The 22,428-nt window shown below is 40.1% G+C and overlaps 1 protein-coding gene across 1 annotated transcript in view; it reads right to left on the bottom strand.

Annotated features, from left to right (window-relative positions):
* Positions 1–22,428, bottom strand: part of MRPL39 (mitochondrial ribosomal protein L39) — a 328,194-nt gene that overhangs the window by 195,359 nt on the left and 110,407 nt on the right. The window lies entirely within an intron of this gene.

The following is a 22,428-nucleotide window of genomic DNA, read 5'->3' as shown; positions in this document are numbered from 1 at the left end:
CGGTGTGGGAGGCGGGTGGCGGCCATCGATGGCCTCTGTGATGCGGAGGGGGGCGGGATCGGGGGTGGGGACGACCAGGGGGCGCGCACGGACGCGCGCGCGTGCACGGGGAGGCCAGGCGGGCGCGTGCACGGGGAAGGAGCGGGTGGGAACCACTACGCTACAGAAAATTTTTAGTTAGAAGTGGGGATCAAAGGGGTAGTTATATTTATTTAGTGATCGGTTTGGCTGGTGGGATATTGGACTGTGGGGGGGGAAGCTACACTACAGAAACAAATAACAAAAAAAAACATTTTTATTTGCAAACTGGGTACTGGCAGACAGCTGCCAGTACCCAAGATGGCCCCAATAAGGCAGAGGGGGAGGGTTAGGGAGCTATTTTGGGAGGATCAGGGAGGTTGAGGGCTAAGGGGGGAACCCTACATAGCAGCATATGTAAATATGCTTAAAAAAATGTATTTTTTTTTAATACCTTTTATTTTAGTACTGGCAGACTTTCTGCTAGTACTTAAGATGGCGGGGACAATTGTGGGGTGGGGGAGGGAAGAGAGCTGTTTGGGAGGGATCAGGGGGTGGCATGTGTCAGGTGGGAGTCTGATCTCTACACTAAAGCTAAAATTAACCCTGCAAGCTCCCTACAAACTACCTAATTAACCCCTTCACTGCTGGCCATAATACACATGTGATGCGCAGCAGCATTTAGCGGCCTTCTAATTACCAAAAAGCAACGCCAAAGCCATATATGTCTGCTATTTCTGAACAAAGGGGATCCCAGAGAAGCATTTACAACCATTTGTGCCATAATTGCACAAGCTGTTTGTAAATAATTTTAGTGAGAAACCTAAAGTTTGAAAAAGTGAACAATTTTTTTTTTATTTGATTGCTTTTGGCGGTGAAATGGTGGCATGAAATATACCAAAATGGGCCTAGATCAAACTTGGGGTTGTCTACTACACTAGAGCTAAAATTAACCCTAGAAGCTCCCTACATGCTCCCTAATTAACCCATTCACTGCTGGGCATAATACACGTGTGGTGCGCAGTGGCATTTAGCAGCCTTCTAATTACCAAAAAGCAAAGCCAAAGCCATATATGTCTGCTATTTATGAACAAAGGGGATCCCAGAGAAGCATTTACAACCATTTATGCCATAATTTCATGAGTTGTTTGTAAATAATTTCAGTGAAAAACCTAAAGTTTGTGAAAAAGTGAAAAAAAAAATTTATTTGATCGCATTTGGCGGTGAAATGGTGGCATGAAATATACCAAAATGGGCCTAGATCAATACTTTGGGATGTCTTCTAAAAAAAATATATATACATGTCAATGGATATTTAGAGATTCCTGAAAGATATTAGTGTTCTAATGTAACTAGCGCTAATTTTGAAAAAAAAGTGGTTTGGAAATGGCAAAGTGCTACTTGTATTTATTGCCCTATAACTTGCAAAAAAAGCAAAGAAAATGTAAACATTGGGTATTTCTAAACTCAGGACAAAATTTAGAAACTATTTAGCATGGGTGTTTTTTGGTGGTTGTAGATGTGTAACAGATTTTGGGGGTCAAAGTTAGAAAAAGTGTGGTTTTTTTCCATTTTTTCCTCATATTTTATAATTTTTTTTATAGTAAATTATAAGATATGATAAAAATAATGGTATATTTTGAAAGTTCATTTAATGGCGAGAAAAACGGTATATAATATGTGTGGGTACAGTAAATGAGTAAGAGGAAAATTTCAGCTAAACACAAACACAGCAAAAGTGTAAAAATAGCCTTGGTCCCAAACGGACAGAAAATGGAAAAGTGCTGTGGTCATTAAAGGGTTAATAATATACCAATTTGGTAATGAAGACAAGATATATCCAATACAATGAATTCCTCAATAAGGGATTGGGTTTTTTTCAACAATGGTTCCTACACCACCCAAGTGTCTCATATATAACTATGCACCAAGATAGGAGAAATCCGCTTAGACCTCTTACTCACTTCGAGAAATTGCACATATCTCCTAAACCACTGAAACATACTCTCTCAATTACATATTCATTTTTACAGCACATCCTTCCAGGCTATGCTCCTTACTATATCAAGAGATGGAATAGTGAATTAAACATCGTCACTCTGCTAGAAGCGCAACAAATATTTTCAAACATCATTAAATTGTCGATATCTAGTAAATTATTAGAGTTTAATAGGAAAATACTTCAGAAATGGTATTTGACGCCGGTTAGACATAAAAAAATCTTCCACATTTATAGTGATAAATGTTGGAGATGTGGCATTTTCAAAAGCCCGATGGTTCATATTTGGTGGCTATGTCCCTAAGATAGTTCAGATTTGGAGGAAATAATGCACAAATCTTTTTAATAGTGTTGCACACTAGCCATAGTTTGCAATGATAAATATGGGCAGCGTACTGCTGCCTGCTAGACACAATACCAGGCGGACAGGGGTGAAGATGCACGCCCATGTCTGTCCAGTTTTTTTTTTTTTAGTCGGGGCCACAGTAAGAGAAATTAAATAGAGTGTAATGTTTCGATCCTATCTCATAATTATTTAGGAAGTACACGGCTGATGTATTATTTATAAACCATGGTTTATTAATATATGTGGACTGAATTATCGTACATAGAATTTATTTTTGATTGATCGTGAATTGGATTATGTTATTATGTTATTTTCTTTTAGTTATGTTCAATGAAAAAGTCATTGTATCCAGCAAATATTATGGTAATGCATAAGATTGTATATTTGTAAAATGTTATCTTTGTTTTGTATTAGTGACTTTGTCTAATAAACTGGTACACAATAAAAAAAAAGACATAAAAGTTCAAAAATAAGGAATGTTTGAGAGCAGTTTATTATTACACTGTTGTTTGCATGTAACTATGTGTTTAACCCCTCAATAGGAAAAGAGTCTGGACACTGTCTCGCCCTCTTTGCCTTTCAAATTTAGACTAAGATCTCTCCACTTAGTCAATAAAAGGGAACAAATATTGGAACATATAAAAAGGGGCTTATAGGAGCTGAGGGTAATTAGCTTGTTCAATCTTCAAAATTTATAAAAAAATTTAATGGGGTATTAGTTACCATGTATCACACAAATTAACCCCTATGGGTTATGATAGATAATATGTATAATAAACCACACTATGCTGGTTAAAACATTAAATAGATATTTAATCAATAAATGGTACAAAAGAATAAAAATGATAAGTGAGTTGTGGCCACAACTCTATTACGTTTATATAAAAAATATCCACACTTAGATAAAAAGACAATGCTGATCTAAGCTATTCTAAATGATCTAAATACTTATCTAAGAGCTGTGTCTAATAATAACTGACGTGTAAAAAGTACATTGAGTAGAATTCAATTTCACTATATTATACAAATTAATGCCAATGAAAATAATGTGTTGCAAAAAGTAAAAAATAAAGTTGTCGTTCCGTTACACAAGTGTCCGTGTATTAATCCTAATTTGTGTCAATATATAGAATGTATCAATACATAGTTTGTGTCATCAATATTGATACAAATGTAGATGATCTCCGGAATGGATGTTGACAAATGCCAAAGTATGAGAGCAGTTTATAAGGTGCAATTCTTTTATCCGTGTGAATAAGTGGGTGAATCTCCTGTGAATCGTGCAGTGTACAGCTACGTTTATAATAGTAGCTCTTTTAAGTGATGGTGTGATCCAGTTGTTAAAGTGACTGTCTTATTCGTTCTTAGATATTTAGTATTTGATACAAAACCTTCAGCTGATAGACAGACTTACCTGGCTCTGCTCCCTGGCCGGCGTGTTCCTTGCACTGCGGAAGTACTCACAGCTGCTTCACTGTCTGTTACAGCCCGGTCCTTTTGTTGCTTGCTTGGCTTGGCTTGGCTTGTCAGTTGACGGAACAGACCGCTAGCTCCTCAAAGTCCTCCTGGGTTCTATATGCCAAATGGATGATGCTTTTCAGCCAAAAAGAAAGAGAGGTAGCCGTAGCTTTTTGACCTCTATGTTTTCCAGAATAGACAACAAACAAAGATGTTTGACGAAAATCTTTGGTCGCTTGCAAGTAAAACTTCAAAGCACAAACCACGTCCAAGTTGTGCAACAGACGCTCCTTCTTAGAGGAAGGATTAGGACACAGAGAAGGAACAATAATCTCCTGATTAATATTCTTATTAGTAACAACCTTAGGAAGGAATCCAGGTTTGGTACGCAAAACCACCTTATCAGCATGGAAAACAAGATAAGGCGAGTCGCATTGCAATGCAGATAGTTCAGAAACTCTTCAAGCCGAAGAGATAGCAACTAAAAACAGAACTTTCCAAGATAGAAGCTTAATATCTATGGAATGCATAGGTTCAAACGGAACCCCTTGAAGAACTAAATTCAAACTCCATGGTGGAGCAATAGGTTTAAACACAGACGTGATTCTAACTAAAGCCTGACAGAACGACTGAACATCTGCCAGACGCTTTTGCAGTAAAATCGATAAAGCAGATATCTGTCCCTTTAGGGAACTAGCTGATAGCCCCTTCTCGAATCCTTCTTGGAGAAAGGACAAAATCCTAGGAATCCAGATCTTACTCCATGAGTAGCCTTTGGATTCGCACCAATAAAGATATTTACGCCATATCTTATGATAATTTTTCCTAGCAACAGGCTTCCGAGCCTGAATCAAGGTATCTATGACCGACTCCCCGCTGGAAGGGACCTTGAATCAGAAGGTCCTGTCTCAGTGGCAGAGTCCATGGTGGAAGAGATGACATCTCCACCAGGTCTGCATACCAAGTCCTGCGTGGCCACGCAGGTGCTATCAAAATCACTGAAGCTCTCTCCTGTATGATTCTGGAAATTAAACGAGGAAGGAGAGGAAATGGTGGAAACACCTAAGCCAGGTTGAACGACCAGGGTACTGCTAGAGCATCTATCAGTACTGCTTGAGGATCCCTTGATCTGGACCCGTAACAAGGAAGTTTGGCTTATGACGAGACGCCATCAGATCCAATTCCGGTGTGCCCCATTGATGAATCAATTGGGCAAACACCTCCGGATGGAGTTCCCACTCCCCCGGATGAAAAGTCTGACGACTTAGAAAATCCGCTTCCGAGTTCTCCACTCCTGGGATATAGATTGCTGATAGATGGCAAGAGTAAGTCTCTGCCCATTGATTTATTTTGGTAACCTCTATCATCGCTAGAGAACTCTTTGTTCCCCCCTGATGACTGATATATGCTACAGTCGTGATATTGTCTGACTGGAATCTTATGAATCTGGCCGAAGCCAGCTGAAGCCATGCCTGAAGTGCGTTGAATATCGCTCTCAGTTCTAGAATATTGATCGGGAGGAGAGCCTCCTCCTGAGTCCACACACCCTGTGCTTTCAGGGAGTTCCAGACTGCACTCCAGCTCAATAGGCTGGCGTCCGTCGTTACTATGACCCATGCTGGCCTGCGGAAACACATTCCATGGGACAGATGATCCTGTGACAACCACCAAAGAAGAGAGTCTCTGGTCTCTTGATCCAGATTTATCTGAGGAGATAAATCTGCATAATCCCCATTCCACTGTTTGAGCATGCATAGTTGCAGTGGCCTGAGATGCAAGCGAGCAAACGGAACTATGTCCATTGCCGCTACCATGAGTCTGATTACCTCCATACACTGAGCCACTGACGGCAGGTGGTTAAAATCTTTGATTTCCTGACCTCCGTCAGAAAATTTTTCATGTCCACCGAATCTATCAGAGTTTCCAGGAATGGAACTCTTGTGAGAGGAATAAGTGAACTCATTTTTTTACGTTCACCTTCCACCCGTGAGATCTTAGAAAAGCCAACACGATGTCTGTGTGAGATTTGGCTAGGTGGTAAGTTGACGCCTGAATTAAGATATCGTCCAGATAAGACGCCACTGCTATGCCCCGCGGTCTGAAAACCGCCAAAAGGGACCCTAGCACTTTTGTGAAAATTCTGGGAGCTGTGGCCAACCCGAAGGGAAGAGCCACAAACTGGTAATACTTGTCCAGGAAGGCGAACCTGAGGAACTGGTGATGATCTTTGTAGATAGGGATGTGTAGATACGCATCCTTTAAGTCCACGGTGGTCATAAATTGACCCTCCTGGATCATTGGTAAAATAGTCTGAATGGTCTCCATCTTGAAGGATGGGACTCTGAGGAATTTGTTTAGAATCTTGAGATCTAAAATTGGTCTGAAGGTTCCCTCTTTCTTGGGAACCACAAACAGATTGGAGTAAAACCCCTGCCCCTGTTCTGTTTTCGGAACTGGGCAGATCACTCCCATGGTATATAGGTCTTCTACATAGCGTAAGAACGCCTCTCTCTTTGTCTGGTTTACAGACAATTGAGAAAGATGGAATCTCCCTCTTGGAGGAGAATCCTTGAAATCTAGAAGATACCCCTGGGTTACGATTTCCAACGCCCAGGAGTCCTGAACGTCTCTTGCCCAAGCCTGAGCAAAGAGAGAAAGTCTGCCCCTTACTAGATCCGGTCCCGGATCGGGGGCTACCCCTTCATGCTGTCTTGATGGCAGCAGCAGGCTTCTTGGCCTGTTTACCTTTCTTCCAAGTCTGGTTAGGTTTCCAGACCTACTTGGACTGAGCAAAATTCCCCTCTGGTTTTGCAGCAGGGGAAGAGGTAGCGGGACCACCTTTAAAGTTCTGAAAGGAACGAAAATTATTTTGTTTGGCCCTCATCTTATTTGTTTTATCCTGAGGGAGGGCATGGCCTTTTCCTCCAGTGATGTCCGAAATGATCTCTTTCAGTTCAGGCCCGAATAGGGTCTTACCTTTGAAAGGAATGGCTAAAAGCTTAGATTTTGATGACACATCAACAGACCAGGACTTAAGCCATAACGCTCTACGCGCTAAAATGGCAAAACCTGAATTCTTTGCCACTAATTCAGCCAGTTAAAAAAAGCGGCATCTGTAATGAAAGAATTAGCCAGCTTGAGAGCCCTAATTCTATCCAGAATACCATCCAATGGGGTCTCAACCTGAAGAGCCTCTTCCAGAGCCTCAAACCAAAAAGCAGCTGCAGTAGTTACAGGAACAATGCACGCTATAGGTTGTAGAAGAAAACCCTGATGAATAAATATTTTCTTTAAGAGACCCTCTAATTTTTTATCCATAGGATCTTTGAAAGCACAACTGTCCTCAATAGGTATAGTTGTACGCTTAGCCAGGGTAGAAATAGCTCCCTCCACCTTAGGGACCGTCTGCCATGAGTCCCGCATGGCGTCTGATATGGGAAACATTTTCCTAAAAGTAGGAGGGGGAGAAAACGGAATACCTGGTCTATCCCACTCCTTAGTAACAATGTCCAAAATCCTCTTAGGGACCGGACAAACATCAGTGTAGACAGGAACCTCTAGATATCTATCCATTTTACACAATTTCTCTGGAACTAAAATAGGGTCACAATCATCCAGAGTCGCTAAAACCTCCCTGAGCAATAAGCGGAGGTGTTCTAGTTTAAATTTAAAAGCCGTCATATCTGAATCTGTCTGAGGAAACATCTTTCCTGAATCAGAAATCTCTCCCTCAGACAGCAAATCCCTCACCCCCAACTCAGAACATTGTGAGGGTAAATCGGATATGGCTAATAAAGCGTCAGAGGGCTCAGCATTTACTCTCACACCAGACCTACTGCGCTTCCCCTGCAACCCAGGCAGCTTAGATAAAACCTCTGTGAGGGTAGTATTCATGACTGCGGCCATATCTTGCAGGGTGAAAGAATTAGACGCACTAGAAGTACTTGGAGTCGCTTGTGCGGGCGTTAATGGTTGTGACACTTGGAGAGAATTAGATAGCATAACCTGATTCTCTTCTGACTGAGAATCATCCTGTGACATACTTTTAGTAGCTAAAATATGTACTTTGCAATTTATTGCCCTTTCAGTGCATGAGGGACATATTTTAAGTGGGGGTTCCACAATGGCTTCTAAACACATTAAACATTGGCTTTCCTCAATGTTAAGACATGTTGAACAGGCTAGTAATGACCACAAACAAGCTTGAAAAAAAAAATTTTGTGAAAAAAATAACAATCTTAAAAAACGGGACTGCGCCTTTAAGAGAAAAAAAGCATACACGTTCTGCAAAACTGCCTTAAAATATACCAATCCTTTCAATTTTTTGATATGATATACAAATAATGCAGCTGAGATTGCCCCACAAAGAAAGGAACAGTTAACCCTTTACTGTGCAAAACAGTAAAAAAAAAAATAGGCCTAAATCCGGACAAAAACACCCCCTGGAAAAATGTAGTTAAAGCTTCGATTTGGCCCAACACTTCCACAAGGGCCCACCGGAGTTGGAGCTTGCTGCTTGATCTGCAATAACAACTGCGCAACTGAGGCACGAAAATAGGCCCCGCCCATCTCACTCGATGTTTTTACAGCCTAAGGGAACCGCACCAGAGCGGTTCCAAACTAGCCATGTGGGTTCTAAAACCCAAACCAGAAGCCCAGTGTACCCTCAATAAAGTCCCAAGAAAAAAAACGTTATTGAAATAAACTCTTTCAGTTCCCAAAAACGTTAACAGCACTCCCAGGTCACAAAAACGTTTGCCCACAAACATACTCAGTGTCAACCATTTTTTATTAGCCCCTTATGCAAGATTAGTAATACCCTTTATATCTAATAGGATTACTGCTTACCCTCTCCCTCATAAGGATACTGTAAGCCAAATCTGAAATACCACAGTCTCTCCAGAAAAAAATGACTGAACATACCTCACTGCTTATAGCATGAAAGGGTTCCTCACACTGAAGTTTCTTGTACTCCTCAGCCATTCTGTGGGAACTGCTCTGGATCTTAGTGACAAATGCTAAGATCATCAGCCTCCAGGCAGAAGTCTTCATCCATCTGCTGCCTGAGAGTAAATAGTACACACCGGTACCATTTAAAATAAAAAACTCTTGCTTGAAGAAATAAAAAACTAATATTTTATCACCTCTTTCACTTTACCCTTCCTAGTACTTAGAGTAGGCAAAGAGAATGACTGGGGGTGGAGCTAAGGGAGGAGCTATATAGACAGCTCTGCTGTGGTGCTCTTTGCCACTTCCTGTTAGGAAGGATAATATCCCACAAGTAATGGATGAATCCGTGGACTTGTCGTACCATTATAGAAGAAATATCTAATTTTGGCAAAACCAAAAGTAATCACAACCATCAATTTAAACATCAACAAAATAAGGTGCTTGTAGACAAGTTTATAGCACATTACTATCTGCTGATAGTGCATGTTAAGCAGCTAGGCGAATGTTAACATTTGATCTACCGTTTATATGTTTATAGAAAACAATATATGTGATCTACCATTTAGCTATACCTCTGACATGCTCTACTAATTAAGAGCAAACACGCACTGAGATAGGATTGCCATGAATGTGGCAGACACAATAATAATGGGATTCCCACAGTTAGTACACTAAAATGTATTTTCTTACGTTTTAAATGTTGCTTTAAATTAGGTCTTAAATTATGTTTTTTGTTGATGATTAATCACTATGACTAAAGGGCCAGTTTTGGCGCAATTTTCAAACACGGGGGGAGGGGCTTAAGGGTATTTAGACCACAATGTTTTTTCACTTTGTTGTCTGGTATGAGGAAGGGGTCTGTGGACCCTGAAACGTCACTACGGTATAATAAAGAGTTTATTATTTTGACACAAATCCAGTGAGTGCAGTCTATACTTTCAATATTTAAATTTAACTTTGACTAAGCACCCTGGTCGTTGACTACTCAGCAGTAAGAGTGCAGATACCAGTGGGATAGATATATATATATATATATATATATATATATATACATACAGGGAGTGCAGAATTATTAGGCAAGTTGTATTTTTGCGGATTAATTTTATTATTGAACAACAACCATGTTCTCAATGAACCCAAAAAACTCATTAATATCAAAGCTGAATAGTTTTGGAAGTAGTTTTTAGTTTGTTTTTAGTTATAGCTATTTTAGGGGGATATCTGTGTGTGCAGGTGACTATTACTATGCATAATTATTAGGCAACTTAACAAAAAACAAATATATACCCATTTCAATTATTTATTTTTACCAGTGAAACCAATATAACATCTCAACATTCACAAATATACATTTCTGACATTCAAAAACAAAACAAACACAAATCAGTGACAATATAGCCACCTTTCTTTGCAAGGACACTCAAAAGCCTGCCATCCATGGATTCTGTCAGTGTTTTGATCTGTTCACCATCAACATTGCGTGCAGCAGCAACCACAGCCTCCCAGACACTGTTCAGAGAGGTGTACTGTTTTCCCTCCTTGTAAATCTCACATTTGATGATGGACCACAGGTTCTCAATGGGGTTCAGATCAGGTGAACAAGGAGGCCATGCCATTAGATTTTCTTCTTTTATACCCTTTCTTGCCAGCCACGCTGTGGAGTACTTGGACGCGTGTGATGGAGCATTGTCCTGCATGAAAATCATGTTTTTCTTGAAGGATGCAGACTTCTTCCTGTACCACTGCTTCAAGAAGGTGTCTTCCAGAAACTGGCAGTAGGACTGGGAGTTGAGCTTGACTCCATCCTCAACCCGAAAAGGCCCCACAAGCTCATCATTGATGATACCAGCCCAAACCAGTACTCCACCTCCACCTTGCTGGCATCTGAGTCGGAGTGGAGCTCTCTGCCCTTTACCAATCCAGCCACGGGCCCATCCATCTGGCCCATCAAGAATCACTCTCATTTCATCAGTCCATAAAACCTTAGAAAAATCAGTCTTGAGATATTTCTTGGCCCAGTCTTGACGTTTCAGCTTGTGTGTCTTGTTCAGTGGTGGTCGTCTTTCAGCCTTTCTTACCTTGGCCATGTCTCTGAGTATTGCACACCTTGTGCTTTTGGGCACTCCAGTGATGTTGCAGCTCTGAAATATGGCCAAACTGGTGGCAAGTGGCATCTTGGCAGCTGCACGCTTGACTTTTCTCAGTTCATGGGCAGTTATTTTGCGCCTTGGTTTTTCCACACGCTTCTTGCGACCCTGTTGACTATTTTGAATGAAACGCTTGATTGTTCGATGATCACGCTTCAGAAGCTTTGCAATTTTAAGAGTGCTGCATCCCTCTGCAAGATATCTCACTATTTTTTACTTTTCTGAGCCTGTCAAGTCCTTCTTTTGACCCATTTTGCCAAAGGAAAGGAAGTTGCCTAATAATTATGCACACCTGATATAGGGTGTTGATGTCATTAGACCACACCCCTTCTCATTACAGAGATGCACATCACCTAATATGCTTAATTGGTAGCAGGCTTTCAAGCCTATACAGCTTGGAGTAAGACAACATGCATAAAGAGGATGATGTGGTCAAAATACTCATTTGCCTAATAATTCTGCACACAGTGTATATATATATATATATATATATATATACACACACACACACATATTGACTTGTTTTATGTGTATTAGGCTCATCCAACAGGTCTATTGTAAATAGAATAGAATGTTAGAAATTCTCATTCTAGGTGGTTATGCTCCATCTAGTTATGATAAATATGACATGGTCACATAATACCACACAATACACATTATTGAATATAAATCAGTTTATACTTGCTAATATTTACACAGTCAGGAACATCTCCTGTTTATGTGGCATTTGCTATCAAGTAGTGAATGAAAAAGGCTACTCCAGATGATGTTTTACAAGAGAATACAGTCATTCTTAAACTGATGACTTAGAAAGATGCCCTTTTTTGTGAATTATAGGCGCCTTTGTGAAGGTGCTTAAAATGATCACTCACAAATGACAATATGGCATCCTTCTATAGACATGAATGACAGCATATTTTCTATATGGTTGAATTTTTGTTAACTATCGAAAAGGAATATGACACATAATTTGACACAAATTTACAGACAAACACTGTTAGTGTATTGGTAAATTGATAAAATCACACACAGGGTTCACATTTGTTTAAGCTCTACCTTAGGAGACAGCATTTCTTTTGGATTAAGCTTATAACATAGTGCTTTAAACGTAAGGTTTGTTTATCATTAAACCTTGCACAAATAGCGTTTCATTACATCATTACAGTTTGTGCTCTGTTATTAATGTAAGACTTAAAAAAATGAAACACCTAGACACTTTGCAATTCCTTCTGCAGATGCCCATTCTATAATGGCTTTACATGAAGAAGCATACACTTGGTCTATAGAAGATGTATGGGATATAGGTTAATACAGTGTTTTGCAACCAGTGTGCCGTGGCACACTAGTGTGCCGTGAGAGATCCTCAGGTGTGCCACGGCAGACTGACAACAGTGTGACATTTTTTAAACTTTGCTTGTTTTTTACTCCCAGTGCAGGGGTAGTTTGTAGGAGGCATGGCATAACAGCACAATACATACAGTGTGTGTTTGTGTGTATGTGTATATATATATATATATGCTGTATTAGGCTACAATGTGTGATTTTTTTAACATTTTGGGATGGTGGTGTGCCACAGGATTTTTTAATGTAAAAAAGTGTGCCACAGCAAAAACAGAATTTATGTTTACCTGATAAATTACTTTCTCCAACGGTGTGTCCGGTCCACGGCGTCATCCTTACTTGTGGGATATTCTCTTCCCCAACAGGAAATGGCAAAGAGCCCAGCAAAGCTGGTCACATGATCCCTCCTAGGCTCCGCCTACCCCAGTCATTCGACCGACGTTAAGGAGGAATATTTGCATAGGAGAAACCATATGATACCGTGGTGACTGTAGTTAAAGAAAATAAATTATCAGACCTGATTAAAAAACCAGGGCGGGCCGTGGACCGGACACACCGTTGGAGAAAGTAATTTATCAGGTAAACATAAATTCTGTTTTCTCCAACATAGGTGTGTCCGGTCCACGGCGTCATCCTTACTTGTGGGAACCAATACCAAAGCTTTAGGACACGGATGAAGGGAGGGAGCAAATCAGGTCACCTAAATGGAAGGCACCACGGCTTGCAAAACCTTTCTCCCAAAAAATAGCCTCAGAAGAAGCAAAAGTATCAAACTTGTAAAATTTGGTAAAAGTGTGCAGTGAAGACCAAGTCGCTGCCCTACATATCTGATCAACAGAAGCCTCGTTCTTGAAGGCCCATGTGGAAGCCACAGCCCTAGTGGAATGAGCTGTGATTCTTTCAGGAGGCTGCCGTCCGGCAGTCTCGTAAGCCAATCTGATGATGCTTTTAATCCAAAAAGAGAGAGAGGTAGAAGTTGCTTTTTGACCTCTCCTGTTACCAGAATAAACAACAAACAAGGAAGATGTTTGTCTAAAATCCTTTGTAGCATCTAAATAGAATTTTAGAGCGCGAACAACATCCAAATTGTGCAACAAACGTTCCTTCTTCGAAACTGGTTTCGGACACAAAGAAGGCACGACTATCTCCTGGTTAATGTTTTTGTTAGAAACAACTTTTGGAAGAAAACCAGGTTTAGTACGTAAAACCACCTTATCTGCATGGAACACCAGATAAGGAGGAGAACACTGCAGAGCAGATAATTCTGAAACTCTTCTAGCGGAAGAAATTGCAGCCAAAAACAAAACTTTCCAAGATAATAACTTAATATCAACGGAATGTAAGGGTTCAAACGGAACCCCCTGAAGAACTGAAAGAACTAAGTTGAGACTCCAAGGAGGAGTCAAAGGTTTGTAAACAGGCTTGATTCTAACCAGAGCCTGAACAAAGGCTTGAACATCTGGCACAGCTGCCAGCTCTTTGTGAAGTAACACAGACAAGGCAGAAATCTGTCCCTTCAAGGAACTTGCAGATAATCCTTTCTCCAATCCTTCTTGAAGAAAGGATAGAATCCTAGGAATCTTTACCTTGTCCCAAGGGAATCCTTTGGATTCACACCAACAGATATATTTTTTCCATATTTTGTGGTAAATTTTTCTAGTTACAGGCTTTCTGGCCTGAACAAGAGTATCAATAACAGAATCTGAGAACCCTCGCTTTGATAAGATCAAGCGTTCAATCTCCAAGCAGTCAGCTGGAGTAGGACCAGATTCGGATGTTCGAACGGACCTTGAACAAGAAGGTCTCGTCTCAAAGGTAGCTTCCATGGTGAAGCCGATGACATATTCACCAGATCTGCCTACCAAGTCCTGCGTGGTTACGCAGGAGCTATCAAGATCACCTACGCCCTCTCCTGATTGATCCTGGCTACCAGCCTGGGGATGAGAGGAAACGGCGGGAATACATAAGCTAGGTTGAAGGTCCAAGGTGCTACTAGTGCATCTACTAGAGTCGCCTTGGGATCCCCGGATCTGGACCCGTAGCAAGGAACCTTGAAGTTCTGACGAGAGGCCATCAGATCCATGTCTGGAATGCCCCACAGTTGAGTGATTTGGGCAAAGATTTCCGGATGGAGTTCCCACACCCCCGGATGCAATGTCTGACGAATCAGAAAATCCGCTTCCCAAGTTTCCACTCCTGGGATGTGGATTGCAGACAGGTGGCAGGAGCGAGTCTCCGCCCATTGAATGATTTTGGTCACTTCTTCCATCGCCAGGGAACTCCTTGTTCCCCCCTGATGGTTGATGTACGCAACAGTCGTCATGTTGTCTGATTGAAACCGTATGAACTTGGCCCTCGCTAGCTGAGGCCAAGCCTTGAGAGCATTGAATATCGCTCTCAGTTCCAGAATATTTATCGGTAGAAGAGATTCTTCCCGAGACCAAAGACCCTGAGCTTTCAGGGATCCCCAGACTGCGCCCCAGCCCATCAGACTGGCGTCGGTCGTGACAATGACCCACTCTGGTCTGCGGGAGGTCACCCCTTGCGACAGGTTGTCCAGGGACAGCCACCAACGGAGTGAGTCTCTGGTCCTCTGATTTACTTGTATCTTCGGAGACAAATCTGTATAGTCCCCATTCCACTGACTGAGCATACACAATTGAAATGGTCTTAGATGAATGCGCGCAAAAGGAACTATGTCCATTGTCGCTACCATCAAACCTATCACTTCCATGCACTGTGCTATGGAAGGAAGAGGAACGGAAGGAAGTATCCGACAAGAGTTTAGAAGTTTTGTTTTTCTGGTCTCTGTCAGAAAAATCCTCATTTCTAAGGAGTCTATTATTGTTCCCAAGAAGGGAACTCTTGTCGACGGAGATAGAGAACTCTTTTCCACGTTCACTTACCATCCGTGAGATCTGAGAAAGGCCAGGACTATGTCCGTGTGAGCCTTAGCTTGAGGAAGGGACGACGCTTGAATCAGAATGTCGTCCAAGTAAGGTACTACAGCAATGCCCCTTGGTCTTAGCACCGCCAGAAGGGACCCTAGTACCTTTGTGAAAATCCTTGGAACAGTGGCTAATCCGAAAGGAAGCGCCACGAACTGGTAATGCTTGTCCAGGAATGCGAACCTTAGGAACCGATGATGTTCCTTGTGGACAGGAATATGTAGATACGCATCCTTTAAATCCACCGTGGTCAAGAATTGACCTTCCTGGATGGAAGGATTGTTCGAATGGTTTCCATTTTGGACGATGGAACCTTGAGAAACTTGTTTAGGATCTTGAGATCTAAGATTGGTCTGAACGTTCCCTCTTTTTTGGGAACTACGAACAGATTGGAGTAGAACCCCATCCCTCGTTCTTTTAATGGAACAGGATGAATCACTTCCAGAAGATAACCTTGGAAGACTATTTCTAGCGCCCAAGGATTCAGAACATCTCTTGCCCAAGCCTGAGTGAAGAGAGAGAGTCTGCCCCCCACCAAATCCGGTCCCGGATCGGGGGCCCGCATCTCATGCTGTCTTGGGAGCAGTGGCAGGTTTCTTGGCCTGCTTTCCTTTGTTCCAGCCTTGCCTTGGTCTCCAGGCTGGATTGGCTTGAGAAGTATTACCCTCCTGCTTAGAGGACGTAGCACTTGGGGCTGGTCCGTTTCTGCGAAAGGGACGAAAATTAGGTTTATTTTTGGCCTTGAAAGACCTATTCTGAGGAAGGGCGTGGCCCTTGCCCCCAGTGATATCAGAGATAAACTCTTTCAAGTCAGGGCCAAACAGTGTTTTCCCCTTGAAAGGAATGTCAAACAATTTGTTCTTGGAAGACGCATCCGCTGACCAAGATTTTAACCAAAGCGCTCTGCGCGCCACAATAGCAAACCCAGAATTTTTCGCCGCTAACCTAGCCAATTGCAAGGTGGCGTCTAGGGTGAAAGAATTAGCCAATTTAAAAGCACGAATTCTGTCCATAATCTCCTCATAAGAAGAAGAATTACTAATAATCGCCTTTTCTAGCTCATCGCACCAGAAACACGCGGCTGTAGTGACAGGGACAATGCATGCAATTGGTTGTAGAAGGTAACCTTGCTGAACAAACATCTTTTTTAGCAAACCTTCTAATTTTTTATCCATAGGATCTTGGAAAGCACAACTATCTTCTATGGGTATAGTGGTGCGCTTGTTTAGAGTAGAAACCGCCCCCTCGACCTTGGGGACTGTCTGCCATAAGTCCTTTCTGGGGTCGACTATAGGAAACAATTTTTTAAATATGGGGGGAGGTACGAAAGGTACACCGGGCCTGTCCCATTCTTTATTAACAATGTACGCCACCCGCTTGAGTATAGGAAAAGCTTCGGGGGGCCCCGGGGCCTCTAGGAACTTGTCCATTTTACATAGTGTTTCTGGAATGACCAGATAATCACAATCATCCAAATTGGATAACACCTCCTTAAGCAGAGCGCGGAGATGTTCCAACTTAAATTTAAAAGTAATCACATCAGGTTCAGCTTGTTGAGAAATTTTTCCTGAATCTGAAATTTCTCCCTCAGACAAAACCTCCCTGGCCCCCTCAGACTGGTGTAGGGGCCCTTCAGAAACAATATCATCAGCGGCCTCATGCTTTTCAGTATTTTCTAAAACAGAGCAGTCGCGCTTTCGCTGATAAGTGGGCATATTGGCTAAAATGTTTTTGATAGAATTATCCATTACAGCCGTTAATTGTTGCATAGTAAGGAGTATTGGCGCGCTAGATGTACTAGGGGCCTCCTGTATGGGCAAAACTGGTGTAGACGAAGGAGGGGATGATGCAGTACCATGCTTACTCCCCTCACTTGAGGAATCATCTTGGGCATCATTTTTACTAAATTTATTATGACATAAATTACATCTATTTAAATGAGAAGGAACCTTGGCTTCCCCACAGTCAGAACACAATCTATCTGGTAGTTCAGACATGTTAAACAGGCATAAACTTGATAACAAAGCACAAAAAACGTTTTAAAATAAAACCGTTACTGTCACTTTAAATTTTAAACTGAACACACTTTATTACTGCAATTGCGAAAAAGTATGAAGGAATTGTTCAAAATTCACCAAAATTTCACCACAGTGTTTTAAAGCCTTAAAAGTATTGCACACCAAATTTGGAAGCTTTAACCCTTAAAATAACGGAACCGGAGCCGTTTTTATATTTAACCCCTTTACAGTCCCTGGAATCTGCTTTGCTGAGACCCAACCAAGCCCAAAGGGGAATACGATACCAAATAATGCCTTCAGAAAGACTTTTCTATGTATCAGAGCTCCACACACATGCAGCTGCATGTCATGCTGTTCTCAAAAACAAGTGCGCCATACCGGCGCGAAAATGAGGCTCTGACTATGATTAGGGAAAGCCCCAATAGAATAAAGTGTCTAAAACAGTGCCTGTCGATATTATTTTACAAAAAATACCCAGATTAAATGATTCCTCAAGGCTAAATATGTGTAAATATGATCGATTTAGCCCAGAAAATGTCTACAGTCTTAATAAGCCCTTGTGAAGCCCTTATTTACTGTGTGAATAAAAATGGCTTACCGGATCCCATAGGGAAAATGACAGCTTCCAGCATTACATCGTCTTGTTAGAATGTGTCATACCTCAAGCAGCAAAAGACTGCTCACTGTTCCCCCAACTGAAGTTAATTCCTCTCAACAGTCCTGTGTGGAACAGCCATGGATTTTAGTAACGGTTGCTAAAATCATTTTCCTCATACAAACAGAAATCTTCATCTCTTTTCTGTTTCAGAGTAAATAGTACATACCAGCACTATTTTAAAATAACAAACTCTTGATTGAATAATAAAAACTACAGTTAAACACTAAAAAACTCTAAGCCATCTCTGTGGAGATGTTGCCTGTACAACGGCAAAGAGAATGACTGGGGTAGGCGGAGCCTAGGAGGGATCATGTGACCAGCTTTGCTGGGCTCTTTGCCATTTCCTGTTGGGGAAGAGAATATCCCACAAGTAAGGATGACGCCGTGGACCGGACACACCTATGTTGGAGAAAAAAAGGTTAAAAATCACTGGGTTAATAAACAAGCTCTCTATGCAAAATATCTGATTTCTTTGTGGTTAAACTATTAAAAATGTCAAATTGTTGCATCTTAGTAACTGAACAGATTTAATTGTAGTAACTCTTAATCCAAAAAAAAAGTGACAAATTGTTGCCCAACGTGTCCTTTTAAAATTATATAATTTATTGGAAAATCAGTATTGAACACAATGTTCTTTTAGATTTAAAGTATGGCTTTATGAACATGATACAGTACATTCTCCGACATAAACAAATATAAACACTTATACCTAAAGATACACTATACTAGCTGATATTATGCACACTTACTCATTATAAAACCTATTATTAAAATCCATCCAAAGTGGCATGGTATATGCATCATCGTACAACAAAAAAAGCACTTAAACTAATGAACAGTTTGGCTTTGAACCCATGGATGTCAACTTACAACACATATTTAATGTAAAATCAACTCTAAGCTATTTTGCTTACACTTATCCTGAAATAAAAAAATAAAAGCTTAAAGTGATCGCTTATTTAGATTAAAACCCCTAATTTTAGCCTTTCAAGGCACTTGTTTCACTACTCAGCTACCTATAAAATCTATTCTAAGCTATGTTGGGAGAGAGAAGAACGTACCTTCTTCTTGCCTAATGATTCTTATACTTTCGGAACTAAGAATGTGTTTGGAGAATTAGAATTTAAGTCTGATACAGTTTTAATAAATTCAAAACAAACCCATACGCGATACCGGCACCAGTTAGAGATGCCTTTTTTCTTCTAAACTGTAAACTGTGTAGCAGTTTTTCATTCAATACTGCCATTACATACAATTGCACACTTGGTTTATCCTAGACACAAATTAAATATGTTTAGAAGAGTGTTGCCCAAGTGGCAGGATGTCGGAGAAGTCCTCCCCTGGTTGCTCCATGGCAAAAAAAGGAGTGCATCAAAGGTAAACTAAGAAGCACCAGACTCAATATACGAGCCAGTTGTAAAAAAACACAGGTTTCTATTTTAAATCTGACAGTGACCACGGCTTACGGCCGGTGGCCATCTCTTAATGGTCCTGGTGTCAAATACCTTAGGTACGGGGCGTGAGAATTATTAATGACAACAATTGTGGAACACAATGCAAAAGCTTAGTAGGTTTGGCTTCTTGAATATTGTGTACAGTTCTAGAGCACATATCTTCAGAAGGCTATATAAAAACCTAGAGGGAATCAAGTAGAGCATACAATGTTAAACAATTTTCCAAATTACTTCTACTAAACACAATTACATCATTATCTTAGAATCATTTTTAAAGTGGCAACAATGCACTACCAATAATAAGAGGCATATATGTTCAGCCACCAATCAGCAGCTAGGTCCAAGAAGTGCATTGCTGATCCTGAGCATACCTAGGTATGCTTTTCAACAAAGGACATCAAGACAACAAAGCAAGTTAGATAATAGAAGTAAAATTGAAAGTTGTTTAAAATTGTATGCTTTATATGAATCATGAAAGTTTAATTTTGATTTCTGAGTAGACTAGCAACTTTTTCCCCTGGGACTAGTAACTTTTCTCACCTGACTAGTAAAATAGAGTGAAATTTTCCACCCGCTGTTAATACATATAGCTCAGATAAGAGAAAGGAGACAGAAACCATCAAGAATATTATAGGATTCAATAAAGCTGAGGATACATTTTTTTTAACAAAGAGGGCTGCATTAGACAAGGAGAGATTATCTTAAAGGGGCAGTAAACACCTCGTAATTAGAAGACATTTCTGTTGCGTTGCTATAGATTAACATATCAGCCAAGTCTTAACATTTTCAAAACAAATTAATATCCATTTTACTGCAATTATTTTTCACTAGCCAAACTCAACCACCATTTGCCTTATTTGGAAAAAACAATCTGAGCTTTAGTCTGCAGACAACAAGGCTAGCTACAGTCATAATGTTAGTTCGAAGACATTTTTTACAGTTGTTATCTGATAATCCAATTAGGAACAGGTAAATAGCATATTTCACCTTTAGAAGTCAGCAAGCTGCATTTCAAGTTCTGAGAATTAGAAATTGCTAAATTTACAGAGCTGAATTACATGAAAAGGGAACAAAATAAGTAATGAAAATGTATTGCAAAGTGTTTTCACTACACATAACGAAGCATTTTATATAAAAAGTTCAAGATTTTCACTGTCCCTTTAAGTTGGAGGGTGGGAGGTTCGGGAATAATTTGAGTAAACACTTCTTTACAGAAAGGGTAGATTTAGGAAAGGGCAAAGTCTTTATAGACAACTGAAATACACCTGGGATATGAGGAAGACTATTTAAGAAATATATATTGGGCAAACTTGAAAGGCCTTTTGTTTCTGCAATCAAAACATATGTTTTATAATATGATTTTAACCCCATCATCTACAAATTCTTCAATTTCTGCACCTCATGCCATCAAATAAAAGATTTTCCTTTGCGTGAAAATGTAAAGTCTGTCATGTTAAAAATTTCGGTTTTCAGAGCAATAATTCTCACTAAAGTGACTGCGTGACGAGTTTAAACACTCCACAAACCAGACGTCTAAAGCAAAAATCAATATTCTCCTTGGATACACAATTCTTTATAAAGCAGATGTGTCTCTCACGTGAATAGTCCTAGCTTTTAATTTGGTTTCACTTGTAGATCAAACTTAAAATGCATTTAACATTCCAGAACAGGGGGCTATACAGAGATATAGGCAAGCACCAGTGCTATAATGAAATGCACATTACAGCATGTTTATGCCCCTTTAAGGTTTCATTTTGAACTCTTTTCTGCTTAATATATGCACAAAGTGCTGTTGCCTTTTTCTAACAATGCAAGATATACAGCCATTCAGATCTGTCACTGCTCACCTACACTAATTACTGATCAATTCACATTCCATTGCTTTCATTAGCATTATACAATAGCTGCACTAATTAACATACCACAGACATCTCACACTTGCACTTTACTCAGCGATCCATTCACATTTTTTGCAAGCTGTTACTTTTTGTATTGCAGTAATTAACATCTGCTGGAAAAGGAAAAAGAACAAATAGATGGTTTGATACTTTCCATTGGTACTTATAATTAACATCGCCATATGTAAGGCTGGGTGGATAACTTTTTGTAGTTTTCGTTGTAAATGAAGAAGAGACAATAGACAAACTTTAATTGCAAATTGGTTGTTAAAGTCATTATTTCTGCTTTAGGTTTGTTTGGATTAAATCTAGTTTCATTAAAAGCGTTGCAGTACAAACCTGGTTACATACCTGTAACTCTTTGTGCAGTCATCCTTGACTCGCACCTACTGCTTTTTCCCATACGCTATCACAATTTTTTTTGAGGGGATAATGTATATTTTTCACTAGTCTAGAATTATTATTGCATATGAATGCCATAAACAAATTGTTCAGTCAGAGAGAGTTTAATTCTGCTTCTATCAAAGCAAATTAAGCTTAATGTGTTTAGAAAGCATTTCTAAATTGCTTGCAGGGTCAGGTGATTTTGGATCTTATTTTCACTCCTTTGCACAAACAGATCAGGTGTACTGACGTTTATAGGTATCGACCAAAGAGAGTTTACAGGATGATAGGTATAGACTCTTTGTAGAACTGCAGTTTGTAATTGTTCTGTTTAATTTGGTAACTGAACCTTTAATATCATTGATGCAGGTCCAAACTGTCTAGAATTAATGTTCCATGACTCAGAAGAGCCATCTAGTCAACTAACGAGAGAACATTTTTAAAAAAGAATAAAAAAGCAATGAATGTTTACAGGATTATGATGTGTTTCTCTGTTTATAATTTGAACTCAAATTACAATATTGATGATCATTATAAAAAGTGGTGAGCACTCCATTTGAACTGTTGTTGTAAGGTATTGTGTTTAATCAGGAATAGCTATTGAATAGTGAGAGCTGCACCTTCATAGCGCAATATCATATAAAGGGCAAAATGCACTTGTATTGATGATTATTTCTGCAATATGTATGTTGAACTGCATTAACCTACCACAGGTCAGATTTTATATTGCAATTGTATTAGGAGTAACTTTATATTAGTTTCCTGTTTAATTTTTTCCTTCTTTTTATTATTTTTGCAAATCTTAAGCT

The sequence above is a fragment of the Bombina bombina genome, chromosome 3, assembly GCF_027579735.1.
Source record: "Bombina bombina isolate aBomBom1 chromosome 3, aBomBom1.pri, whole genome shotgun sequence".
Lineage (NCBI taxonomy): Eukaryota > Metazoa > Chordata > Amphibia > Anura > Bombinatoridae > Bombina > Bombina bombina.
Note: the sequence above shows the minus strand (reverse complement) of the source record. Positions and strands in the feature narration are given on the sequence as shown.